We start from the raw sequence: 13,361 nt of genomic DNA on the forward strand, positions 1-13,361 counted from the left end.
GAGAGAGAGAGAGAGAGAGAGAGAGAGAGAGAGAGAGAGAGAGAGAGAGAGAAAGCACTTACATCCAGTGTGCTCACATGCATGTGCAGAAGACAAGTTGGGGTCAAACTGAACACACTCTTTTACATTCTTCAACTATCCTTGAGCGAGACTCTAGAGTCAATTGATTAAGTGAATTGGACATTAACAAACCCTATAAAGAAAAGAAGACTAGTCTACTTTGGTCATCAGGATTCCTAACGTGGCAATCAACACAAATTTCCAAGGTCAAGAATTGCTTGGTTATAACTAGGTATAAAACCTAATGGAATCTGAAGACTTTACCAAGGAATGGAAGGAAAGGTGAGGATAAAGAAAATTTATCATGCCCTATACACATTAGGCATCTTTCCAGCTAAGTGGTGGCTGAAGGAAAACATTAAGTTGATAAATGTGGACACCGCAGAGCAATTTGGTGTAACAGCCAAACTCCTGGGAGGTAGAAAGAGCACAAGTTCTGAATCAATACTGCCAGAACAGATAACAACTTATATGTGGGGGGGGGGGGGCGGAGGAACATCACAGAAAAGTTAGAAGTAAAATATTTTTATGTGTTTTCATGGTTCAATTCACTTGGAAGATTGGGACATTTGGCAAGGCAGGGCGGCATTTGTAATGTCCAAAATGTAATGCTCTTGTCATCTAGTGTGTGCATGGACCAAGGATGCTGATAACTTTCCACAAGGCCAAGGATGCTGACAATGTCCCACAGAAAGGCCTCTACAACAAAGGATCATTTAGCTAACTAGCCCTACTGCTGAGGACCAGAAATTCCGCCCTAGAGTAACTCCAATGTTTAAGAGGGAGTTGTATTATAAACCATACTGGGCAAGGCTGTTTCAATCCTGAATTAGTGAGTGGACATCCTCTGCCAGTGACTGACAGACTCAGCTCCCCTGTCTTCAGAGCACAGCCAGCCTCCTGTCTTCTGAACGTAAGGATGGAATGTAGTCAGGAAAGGGAAGGTAACTAAGGAGACATGAAAAATGGCAGCCGGATGACCTCTGCAGGTAAACATTCCTCTCTGCAAAGTGTCTTAGAAGAGGGCTAAGTTCAAGGTCAAAGCACCAGCAGATTTAATGTCTGAGAGGTGCCCTTCCTCATAGATGGCCATCTCCTTTCTGTGTCCTCTCTTGGAGGAGGAAGGGATCTCTCAGTTCCCCTTTTATTGGGCATCATTGTCATTCCCAATATCTCTACTCCAATTATCCCCCCCCCAACTCCAAAAGGTCCCATTCCCATATAACATTTGAGTGGGGATCAGCACATGAATCTTACAGAGGAAATGGGCATTAATGCACCAAGCTTACTTCACACATTCTTTTTCCATAATGGCAATGCCCTCAATGAGAACCATACCTAAGTCATAACTGCTTCACTAAAAAAAGACATGCAGAGCATACTGAGGGCTATGAAGATGACTCAATGGGTCCAAGGACTGTGGGTCCAAGGAACAAGAGCTGAGTTTAGATTTCTAGCATCCATGAGGCAGCAAGCTGATGAGGCAGGTTCTCTGCAACTCAGGCCGCCTAGCCAACTGGGGAGCTATAGGTTCCAGGTTCAGTGAGAGATTCCAAAAACAGAAAGAAAGAGAGAGGGAGGGAGAGAGAGGGAGGGAGGGAGAGGGATGGAGGAAGGGAGGAAGAGAGGGAGAAAGGAAGAGAGGGAGAGAGGGAGGAAGAGAGGGAGGGAGGGAGGGAGGAAGGGAGGGAGGGAGGAAGAAAGAAAGAAAGGAAGGAAGGAAGGAAGGAAGGAAGGAAGGAAGGAAGGAAGGAAGGAAGGAAGAAAGAAAGGAAGGAAGGAAAAAATGTGAAGTGAAACAAAGTAATACTGACTGAGGAAGAAGACGCCTAAGCTTCTATACCAAGAGCACACACACAGGTACATGCACACGTGTGTGCACACGCACACACACGCGCACACACACACACACACACACACACAATTAAAGGGCTGTATGCTGAAGCAGCAAAGAAGTAGCAGGAAATGGGTACCTTGAGCTCACCCCTTAATACTTCGGGCTGTTTCAGGTTCTCTAGTCAACCAACCCCTACTCCCTAAGATCAGACTGTTTGATCTCCTTTGTTTCACCTTGTGTTCTCCATCATTTGCTTACACAGTGAACTCAAATGAACATTCAGAAAGGCCTCAAGAGAGGATGATCAGTACTCAAAATCTCCATTCTGCAAGCAACAGAGGATGGCACTGAAGCATTGGATTGTCCGTGAATGATCTCATTCACAAGTGAGACTCTGAGCACCGATACCGTGCATATTACATACGAAGCATCCAAGAGAGATGAAATATTACGAGCAATTGCAAATATTGTATACAAGTATTACATTGGATAATCCTAAAATATCAGTACTCCTTACCCGTGTGAAAACATAGATAAGGTCATGATGATAAAGTAGTTAGACACCTGTCCTAGAAAATGTACCTTGGGGAGAATAGCAAGGAATTGTATGTATTTTTGATTGCCAGCTGGCTATTCTTCAATCATGATCAGATCTCAGGATTAGATGGACATAGATATTCAGAGTTTGTTTAGAGAGCGTCTGTGAAACACTGCTGACAGCTCTTGTTTTTCACAACATCATCTAAAGACATTAGTCTTGATTGGAACAATGCCATATTTAACAGATGAGCTTTCATACAAAGAATGGGTCACTAAGACCAAAGTTCCACTAAAACTTGGCATTCAGGACTCTGCCTTGACAGTTCCTGTCTGAATGCCATAGGCATGACTGTTAAGTGCTGAGACTCAGTAGTGTAGGCACAGTAAGTTGTAACTTTTTTTCTGTAATCTAAAGACAATTCTCCTCCTGATGACTCAGCATCAATAAAGCATGTGTAATTCAAAATGAAAAGGCACACACAAACACCAATCTATTCAGAACCCGCTGTGTCCTTATAGGTCACACTGGGTACATAAGAATTTCTCGTTTTTTTTCTTAAACAAGAAAGCCCAGCACTAACTGCTCCTATCCAAACTTACCTGTTGTTAGAAACTTATCCATACGCTTCCCCTAGAATTATTGGCATTTTCTCTTACTCTTTTAGCAAATGAGTGGGAACTGGCAAGATTATCTTTGCCCAGCTCTCTAGGAACACATCAGTACTATTTGGTCAAATTTGTAATTAGGTCCCTAAAATATTTTTTCTCTGTTTCTACCATGCTTTCCTCTTTCTACTTACTGATGGCTTAAGTCTCACGGTGCTTAGGAATTCTGGATCACTGCTATGCAGACCTCCTGACCACCTAACACAAACACACACATCCTCAAGCCTTTGGTCAGCTGTCAAATGATATGGCAGAAAGCTTAACAGACATCTGCTCATGCACTCATGAGTATGGTATTTCCTTCACTGTCAAAGATAAATTGCGAGACAGCTGTATTGACAACCCCGGCATACTTCCCGAGCCAGATGACACATAGATGAAATGGTCAGTTTTCTAAATGGAATCATGCATAATCTTTCTACATCAGGAGCTGCAGTTCTTCCCAGTAGGGACACATCTTAAAGCAACAACAAGGGATCATCGAATCAGCTTCAAATACGAAAATGGCAAAGCCTTTTCCATGGCTGTGTGAAGACTCACGATGTTGTATAATTTGAAGATTGTCCCGGAATTCAGCATTTGAAAAACTCTATTTGAAGTTCAAAGAATTTTTCAAAGAGAGAGACTATGACTTTCTAACTACCAATATAACTCCCCTGAACCCCATGAAAAGAGTAATTTTCAGTCTCAACTCGGGCTTACTTCTGTTTACCTGGCAAGAGCGTCTGCTGGCTTGTAGAATGGGTAGAAAAAAGATAGTATCACATAATGTCCGTCTGAGAGTAGATGGGATAAAATGCACAAACAGCTCACCACATAGTTGGCACTGGAAGGCTAGGCCCCTCTCGTTTCCTTTTGAAGTCACCACGTTGGCTGTTAGATCCTCTTGGCTCACTGACCAGCTTAATCAGGGTGGAAGATTGAAAAGGGGATGATTTTAATGTGAGCTTCAAGATGTATCAAGCCAAAGAGAGATTTTAAAACAAGATATTGTAGGAAAAAGAAACTGCAGTTTTGGGGTTTTTTTTAATTTATTTTTCTCTTTTACAGTAAACCAGTTGGTTCTTATGAAAGAACATTGAAGCAGAATTCGGACAGAGAGAAAAAAAATAAAGAGGCAATTTGAATATTGTTCTATTGACCGGTGTCCTGTTTTGATGGCTGTTCCACAAAGATCTGGTCCATAGGAGGCTGCGGAAGGTTAAGGATTGGTGGAGGCCAGTAATCTATCTTACGGAGCTCTGTATCCTGCCCCATATGAGCTGTGGCATTGAGACAGCTGTTAGCATAACCATAAGCAACTATGTATTTTAGGCTTTGGGGGCTTTTAGGCAACAGATATTTTACTTTACCACGACTTTTTTTTAAATATTAAAGTAAGTATGTCTTAATTATAAAAGCTTAAAACTTATAAACATACTTTAATCACTGAGGATATAGTCATAGACTTATCGCAAAACCCTTCATTTTTTGTGAAATTTTGGTCTTTGTTTCAATGTGTCTATATCCATTTACTCAGTTGTAACCTGTGAAATTACTGGTTTTTTTTTTTTTGATTTGTGAAACTGCATGCTTCGTGGGTAAAACAGTCTAGGGGAATGCATATGCACACAACATACACACACCTTCATGTCCTGTGTGCATATGTACATGGGTAAACATACATTTTTCCTTACAAGACTAGGATATCGTATTTGCGGCATTTTGCCTGAACAACGTATATTCAATAAATATATAGGACTATAGATATTGTATCTTCACATTTTAATTATAACTTTATATATTTTCATGTTATTTCTGCTATTACATACCTATTTTAAAAGCTTAACTACCAAAAATAAACTGATTATTATAGATATTTTGATATTATTCCTGTAATAAAATGGCAGTGGAATACTATGCTAACATTTTAAAAGGAACTATAGTTAAGGTGATGATGTGGAAAGATATTCTTCGGGCATTGTTCAGGCAAAACGCTGCAAATATGATATCCGAGTCTTATAAGGAAAAATGTATGTTTACCCATTTTAAAGTTTTTCTTGTTAATTGAAACATTTTCCCCCCCTCTCTCGTTATTTCATTATTCCTTTTATTATTCCTCAGGAGAGAAGACAAATCACCAGACAAATATGCAGGTATTTTGTAGTATTATGGGGAAGAGGAGATAGGGTTTAAAAAAAAACAACATTTTGAAAAGTGCTCAATGGTTAATTTGATAAAGATTTGGTTAATTTGATAAGAATCCTTGATCAAAGTGATATCTTATATCATTCTTTTTTAAAATTGTCAAAATTAATTTTATTATTTCTTTGATCTATCCTTGCAATTTCTCTTATCAAAATTATATTTAACTGGCCGGGCGGTGGTGGCGCACGCCTTTAATCCCAGCACTTGGGAGGCAGAGGCAGGCGGATCTCTGTGAGTTGAGGCCAGCCTGGTCTACAGAGCGAGTTCCAGGACAGGCTCCAAAGCCACAGAGAAACCCTGTCTCAAAAAACCAAAAAAAAAAAAAAAAAAACACAAGTTTTTGATTCATTAAAAAAAATGGAACCTCGTGTCCATTCAAAAGTTATTTAAGAAAAAAAAAGAAGAGTCATCAAAAATATGTATCTAGCTGAAACAGGAGAAAGCAGAAGAGGGAGAACGCTGCTTTGAACTAAGAGCTAAAGAAGTCCGAAAGGTTACTATGGTAATTAAGAAAAGCCAGTACAAATGGAGAAAACCGAAGATATGGATGGAAGCATCTTATGTGTTCTTACTTGTAAACTGTGTGTCTGTCTACACACTTGAGTACTTCAGAGAGGGCTGTCCTCAGCCGTACAGACTCCCTGTCGCCAGCCAGGGGAGTACGATAAAAACCAAAAGTTACAGCGTGCAGGATTCATTTCTGCACCAACGTATTTGAGAAAGAACCTTGGGCCTCCATCAGAGTTTTGAGCAGTGAGGAATCAAAACACTTGAAAGAAAAAAAAATGGTCCTTAGAAAAGACATTTAATAATCATAAGAGGAAAGTTGGGAAACGATAGTTTTATTCAAATAAATTTCTTGTGCATAAAGAAGCAAGCCATGATTGATCCAGAATTCAGCAGGGTGAGAGTTGGGAGACTGCATTAGTGCAATGCTGCTAGGGCCCAGGAGGAGCAAGATGGCCTGCAAGGAGCCAAGAGCCCTAAGGCGCAGATGCAAAGATGGTTGAAGAATCACCAAAGCTGTTGGGGGACCCTGCCAGAGGGGTCACAAAGGTACACTGAGCAAGGTTTGGCTGCTGGTTGGCTCCAGGGCTTGAAGTAAATGGTGATTGTGAGGCTTAAGATAGACCAAATGCAGGAGTAATGGGAAAGAAACACATTCCATCTTGTTTTTAATACAAAATGATTGCAACCCACATCCAAGTTTTCTCTTGCGAGAGTATAAAGATCTGGGACTGGAGACATGATTCAGTGGTTAAGAGCACTGGCTGCTCTTCCAGAGGATCCAGGTCTAATACCCAGCATCCACACGGCAGCTCACAACTATCTGTAACTCCACTTCCAGAACCCTGCCTCACTTTTGGCCTCCATGAACATTGCATGCACATGGTGCACTATGAGCAAGGAAAACATTCATACACATAAAATAAAAATATATCTTTAAAAGTTACAAGGACCTAAACGGGGAAAAAAAATGATATTCTAAAATTTTAATGATCCCATACATTCAACGGTATTAAGAAATACAATGTGTGGCGGTTTGAATGTAACTGGCCCCCATAACCTCATAGGGAGTGGCACTATTAGGAGGTGTGGCTTTGTTGGAGTGGGTGTGGCCTTGTTAGAGAAAGTGTGTCACTGCGGGGGTGGGGTTTGAGATTTCCTGTGCTCAGGATACTGCCCAGTAAGCCAGTCAACTTCCTGTTGCCTGCAAAATGTAGCACTCTCAGCTCCAGCACCACATCTGCCTGCACGCTGCTACGCTCCCTGCCATTGTGAGAATGGGCTAAACCTCTGAAACTGTAAGTGAGCTGCCCTCAATTAGATGTTTTCCTTATAAAAGTTGGCGTGGTCGTGGCATCTCTTCACAGCAATACAAACACCAAGACACAATGGATATGTTTCTCACAAGCATTCTATAGAATATCAGAAGTGTGTGCGTTTGCACACAGGACCTCACACTACCACCCACAACCTGGACACTGCTTCTTATTTAGTGTAAGATGTTTTCTACACATGTGGTGGCTGAGTCGAAGTTGGATGTTAGCTTATTGTTTGATAGAAATAACCTAAATGAACTCATGGGCTTTTATCAGACATGCCATAACTCTGGGATAGTTGGAGAAATCACGGCTCGATTAACAATGGTCAGATATAGTGGACTTCATTCATCGCTCTTTTCAGATATACAAAGGAAATCTTAGCTTTTTTGTTTTTGTTAATCACTCTAATTATTGGGTTTCCACTGAGATACAAGTTAAAAGTCCAGGTCCACACATCTGTGCAATCATTGCCATTATCTAATTCTATTACACTTTTATCACCCCCAAAAGAAATGTCCAAACCCATTAAGAGCCACCCCCACTTCCGTTTCACAGAGCCATGATAAACACTAATCTACTTTGTCTCCGCGGATTTCCTGCTCTAGATACTTAGACAAATGTAAACATAACTGTGAGACCCACTGAATTCGCGCTGTGAACTCTCATTCAGCGTGGCAGCAGTAAAATTGGAGCTGAAATTTAGCAATCATGTTTCCTCATATCTTTCCAGTCTAAGACAACTTGGTTTCAGTCAACACGCACTAAAGTACACTCACACGCACTCACTCTCCTCCTTCTCAAGTTCATCTTGGCAAAAGGGACACCTAGATGGTCGCATTATGACGGAAGAATGAGATGGCATCTCTTCTAGCCTCTGCAGGGGTGGGTTGACCACCTTGGTGGCCCTGATACAACTGATCCTGGCTGGACTCTTGGCCAATGGTGGTGTCTCATGTCTGAGCCCTATACGGCCTCCATCACCAAGATTGCGGCTCTCTGCTCTAGTTAAGCCCAGGCCTTGCTGTCCGTGATCTCTCTGTACCTGTATCTACTCTGAGAATGAGATTGGACCATGGTTTGATTTGGTTTGGTTTGGTTTGGTTTGACACTACATTCTCTCCACCTATTCCGATGTCTGGCATCCAGAGTGCATCCAACAATGTCTTGAGAATAAGGAAATAAATCTTTCAAAATGCAGCTCAAATATTATCTCCTCTACGAACCATTTCCACCCTGTTCCCTCACACTCCCATCAGAAGATAATTTTGCCACTCACTGGAGTATCCGTTAGCTTGGATTCGGTAAATGTTCCTTTCCCATAAGCTGAGTCCCACCTCTCTCCCAATGCTCAAGGCTTTTCTCAGACCCTCCCCACCTAAATGATACACTCAAATTTGGGGTATGTGCATGCATGTTAATGCATGTGTGCGTGTGGGTGGGGGAGTGTATTCACGTTTGTGAACTCTAGAGGTGGACATCGCCTGTCTTTCTCTAGCACTTTCTGCATTATTTTTTGAGACGGATTCTCTCAGTAAGCAGGGTACTCAGAAGTTTAGCTAGACTGGCAAGTGAGCAAGGCCCAGAGATCCTGCCATATCTTCCTCCATCCCTTCATGGCACTGGGAATTCGGGTGCGCACCCCACGCCCGGCTTTTAGATGGGTTCCTGGAATCAAACTCATGTCCTTGTGCTTACACGGGAAGCACTCTTACCAATCGAGCCCTCTATGCACCACCACACACCCGAATAACTTTTCAAAGTGTTTCACTAATTTTCGTTGTGTGTGAAGTGCGGTGGCACACACAGCATGTGTGTGGACGTCAGAGGACAAACTGGGGACGTCTTTCTCTGCGGAGCCTACAGGGCTACCCCTCCTCCCAGGGTTCATCTTGAGGACAGTTTCTGGCCAGACATCTTGTTGCAGTTTCTGGCTAAACATCCTGTTTGTTCCTGTGCTCCCTCTGCCCCCATTTGAAGGCGTAAGTCACAAACAATGCCACAGCAGTTTGGAATTATGATTAATAGGGTGGTATTTATTTAAAGGGGGAAAAACTTACAGATCACAGTCAGCCCTCTGCGCAACCAGGAAGGGAGTCTAGTCGCCAGCGGAGCAGGAAGTGAAGAGAGACAGGAGAGGGAAGTGGCCACTTTTTTAAAGGGAGAGAGACCACGCCCCAATGGGCTGGTATCTCAGTGGCTATAGGCTGGAGGAGCGGAAGGACCTCCCGCAACACCCATTGGTGGTTAGCTTAGGGGTTTTCTTTATTCTATCTTGAGCCTGGTAATGTCCCACCTGCCTGGAGGGATTCCATTGTACAGGAGCTAGGTATATAAGGTTTTTCCTAAGCTTGAATAAATGGCATTCGACTTTCTCTCCTCACGAATGACCCACATCTCCAGGCCCTTGCCCAGCTCGCGAATGGTACAGTAGCGTGAACTGTACCATAGAGAGTAACACAGGTGTTATAATTCTCTACTTTCACTTTTACCTGAAGTTTAGGGATCAAACTCAGGTTGTATGGCTTGCCTGAGAAGTACTTCGCCTGCTGAGCCATTGCAGGATCTCTGGACTTCTGAGTATTTTATATAATTGAATGTTTGCTATTTTAAAATAATACTATGCACTATTTTAAAATAATACTATTTAAAAAATCATATGGAAAAGTATATAAGATGAAAACTAAGTCTGTGGTTGGCCCCCAGTTTTAGTTTCCTGTACGTGCCTATTTACAATACTGCCAGAATTCTTCTCTGGCAAGTGAGCAAGGCTCAGAGATCCTTTATGCTTTATGAACAGCGAGTTGGAAAAAAGAAATGAGTTTTTAAGGGAAGAAGAAGCAATCACAAAGAACCACATTTGTGAAGTCAACTGTCAGCCGGTGAGAAGTCAAGTCGACGCCTTGTCAACCATGACTCTGTGTATCACCTTGAAGGCAATGACAACTACCCTGCTTATTCAGCTTCTATTGGCATGGGTTTGTCAAATCTGTCCTGTAGGAACTTATGCGTGACAGGTTGGTCCCGATGGGCACCATTTACCTAGAGCTGATTTCCAACATACTTCCGCACCCAGAATAAATAGCCAATCCGTGTACTTCCACTTCGCTTGAGGCAATCTGATGTGGCACAGTTCTTAAGTGGGAGGCTCATATTTTTGTGCGGTAGGTTGTGTTGGAAAAATTATTGGGCTGACAAGAGAGCACAGTGAGGAAAGGCGCTTGCCATCCAAGCGGGTGGCCTGAACTAACTCTCCAGGACCCATGTAGGACAAAACCAACTCCCGTGTGTTGTTCTCTGGCCAAACGCAAACATAATTAAGGGTTTTTCATGACTAAAATTCTTAGTGTTCTTTCTTTATCACCATTCCAGGTGCCTCTTCAAAGTTACTCAAGGGTTCTACACACAAGACACTTGTGAAGGTCTGCAGGGAAAGAGGAAAGATGATCAACGTACTCTATGAAAATGTCTTTACAGGACAGGGAGTCTCTCTGGAGATGGAGGTTCTGTTGAGAAAATGTGGAAGAACGGAGGGGGGCAGGTGATGAGGTGATGAGTATCTGTATCCCCAGTACCCAAAAGACAGAGGTAGGAGAAGTGAAAACAGGGGATCCCAAGAACTCATTGGCCAGCCTAACCTAGAGGGCAAGTTTTCTGTTCAATGAGAGACTTTGTCTCAAGGCAAAGAGGCAGAGAGCATTAGAGAAAGACACAAGACACCCTGCTCTGATCTCCACATGCACGCACATATACAATCACCTGCACACTCACATGTATGCCCTGTAGAACACACACACACACACACACACACCAACAGAGGCAAGAGGATTTTGAGCTTGGGGCCATCCTGGGCTACACAGCAAGACCCTGCCTCACAACAAAACAACAACACTGGAGAGAAAGCATCCAGTTTAGGGTACTGGTTGTATTCTCGTAGACACAACTGACAGCATCACGTATGAGCAACGGTTCTGAATCAAGATGTCTGGATCTAGAACACGCTTTATTCTGCCTTTATTTTGTTGAAATTCAAGAACCAATAGTACCTACATGTTAGGACTACATGAGTATATTGATGTTCACGTAGCTGATAGTCATCTAAACAGAATATCTGACATCCAGTTGATAGCCCCTATTCCTCACCCACCTCAGCATCTCCAGGCTTTTCTAGGTTTGTACTGCTCTCCCTGAATGAAGCCCAGATGCTCATCCCATTTCCCACTGGACCTCATCCTCAATAAGCATCATTACAGGGCTCTTCCTCTTCTCTCAGGCGACTATTTATACTGTTCTTATGAAATGAAGAACTCAAACACTCAGTGTCCTAATTTGTTTTTATGAATCTATAACAGAATACTTAAGATGTGAGTGGATTTATAAAGAGCAGAGCTTTGCTTTCTACAGACTGGCAAGCCAAGATCAAGGGCTATATCTAGTCATTCTCTGTATCATTTCTTGGTGGAAAGCAAGAGAAAGGATGAAAGAAGGAAGCTAGAAAGAGGGAGAAGGGGGAGGATATGGGATTGAAGTCATCTTTTTATTGGGAGCCTGTTACTGGTATGACTAATGCACTACTACACTGGTAATATTAATCCATTAACAAGAGAAAGTCCTCCATGCGCTAATCATCTCTGAAGTTCCCCCAACACTTGCATCACTTTCAGTAGGGTTCAGACTGAGTTCCAACGTGCACTCTGGGAAACATATTCAAACCACGCCATCCCTGCATGCAAAGGTATTAAGCAGAAAGACACCATCCTTCTTTTTTCTTTGCAATACCATCATGACCTAAGGCAAACAAGGAAGTGGAAAAGCCGCACGCACGTGGTAGCACCAGCCTTTAAGTGTAGCACTTCAGAGGGAGGAGCAGATCTTTATGAGTTCAAGGCCAGCCTGGTCTACATAGTGAGTTCTAGGGCAGCCAAGGTTACATAAGTGAGACCCAGTCTAAAAAAGGAAAAATGGAATAAGTACCCTAAACAAAACGACAAGAATGATAAATGAGGCTACACTTACCCTTGGGTTGCCTCATCAGACTGTGACATTCCAACCTCTGCCCCAAAGATCAAGAGACCCTTGTTTTGAAATTGGATACAAATCAACACTGAGTTTTGGCTCCTGTGCAGCCAAAGTTTTCTTGAGATGAAAAGGGGGGAGGGGCTGTACTCCTTTATTGTCTGGTCAAGTTATGCAAGCATGGTTGATTTGTGGAAATAAATTTGTCACTGAGGGCATGAGGCAAGTACCTTTTTGAATTCTATGAAGCAATCTGTGGGCCTGCGACGCCAGCCAACACTCTCAAAGGCCTCATTGTGAGTCTCTGTGCTCCAGGCCGCTCTTTGTTGGCTTCCGTCCACCCCTCCCTGCAAACACAGGACCATATTTGCCACTTAGCTGCCAGGAGCTGGTAGGAGCCTATAAACAGAGAAAAGCCTTTCTTAGCAACCACTGTAGAAAGAACATAGCTATCCTTCCCCCAAGAGAAAAGCCCCAAGATGGGGAAAGAAAGGAGGGGGAAAGCAACCGGAAATTACTTGGGAAAATCAAAATAACAATCCAGTGTGCAAGCTTCTAACGCTGTTGGCTGCCTTTGTCTTGAGGGGTTAAAAAAAAAAAAAGCAAATAAGACCCTTTTAAAATTCAGAGGCCATCTGCGGACAGATTAAGAGGCGACTAAGAAGTGACCTCACCACCATTTGCCGAGGTCTGGTCACGCGGATATCTGCAAGATAACCAAGAATAATCCAGTTATGTTATTCAACTTTATCTCCTTGGAGAATGCGCCAGGCTTCATCTTGCTATTTTTAGTCTTGAGCGTCAAGCGCCATGGGAAGCATCATCGTTAAGAGAGCTTGAAGATCATTTGCTCAGAGCAGCAGGTAAAGCCCTGAGGAGTGGAAATCACACTCACCCAAAAGAGCCGCTGAAGCCCAGAGCGCGTGGGTGGGCAGGAGAGAGCTGAGGAGCTGCAGCTGCAGACAAGGTTTTGATGGAAGTGGCATTTCAGGTGCAGGAAAAGCGTCATTTAGAAAGAGCCCAGGGGCCTGGCCTGAGCAGAAAACACTGCAGAGGATCCGGGGGAGTGCTAAGGCCAGTTAATCTTTGCAAAGTTGAAATGTTTCTGCACTTAAGTCAGCTCCCTCTTGTCAGCCTGAGAACTGAGAATGCAAGGCTAGTTGAGAAAACAGAGCAGGTGGGCATGGAAACCTCGAGGATCTTGGTAACAACACTTGCTACAGGGTTTGCTG

The sequence above is a fragment of the Microtus ochrogaster genome, linkage group LG7_11, assembly GCF_000317375.1.
Source record: "Microtus ochrogaster isolate Prairie Vole_2 linkage group LG7_11, MicOch1.0, whole genome shotgun sequence".
Lineage (NCBI taxonomy): Eukaryota > Metazoa > Chordata > Mammalia > Rodentia > Cricetidae > Microtus > Microtus ochrogaster.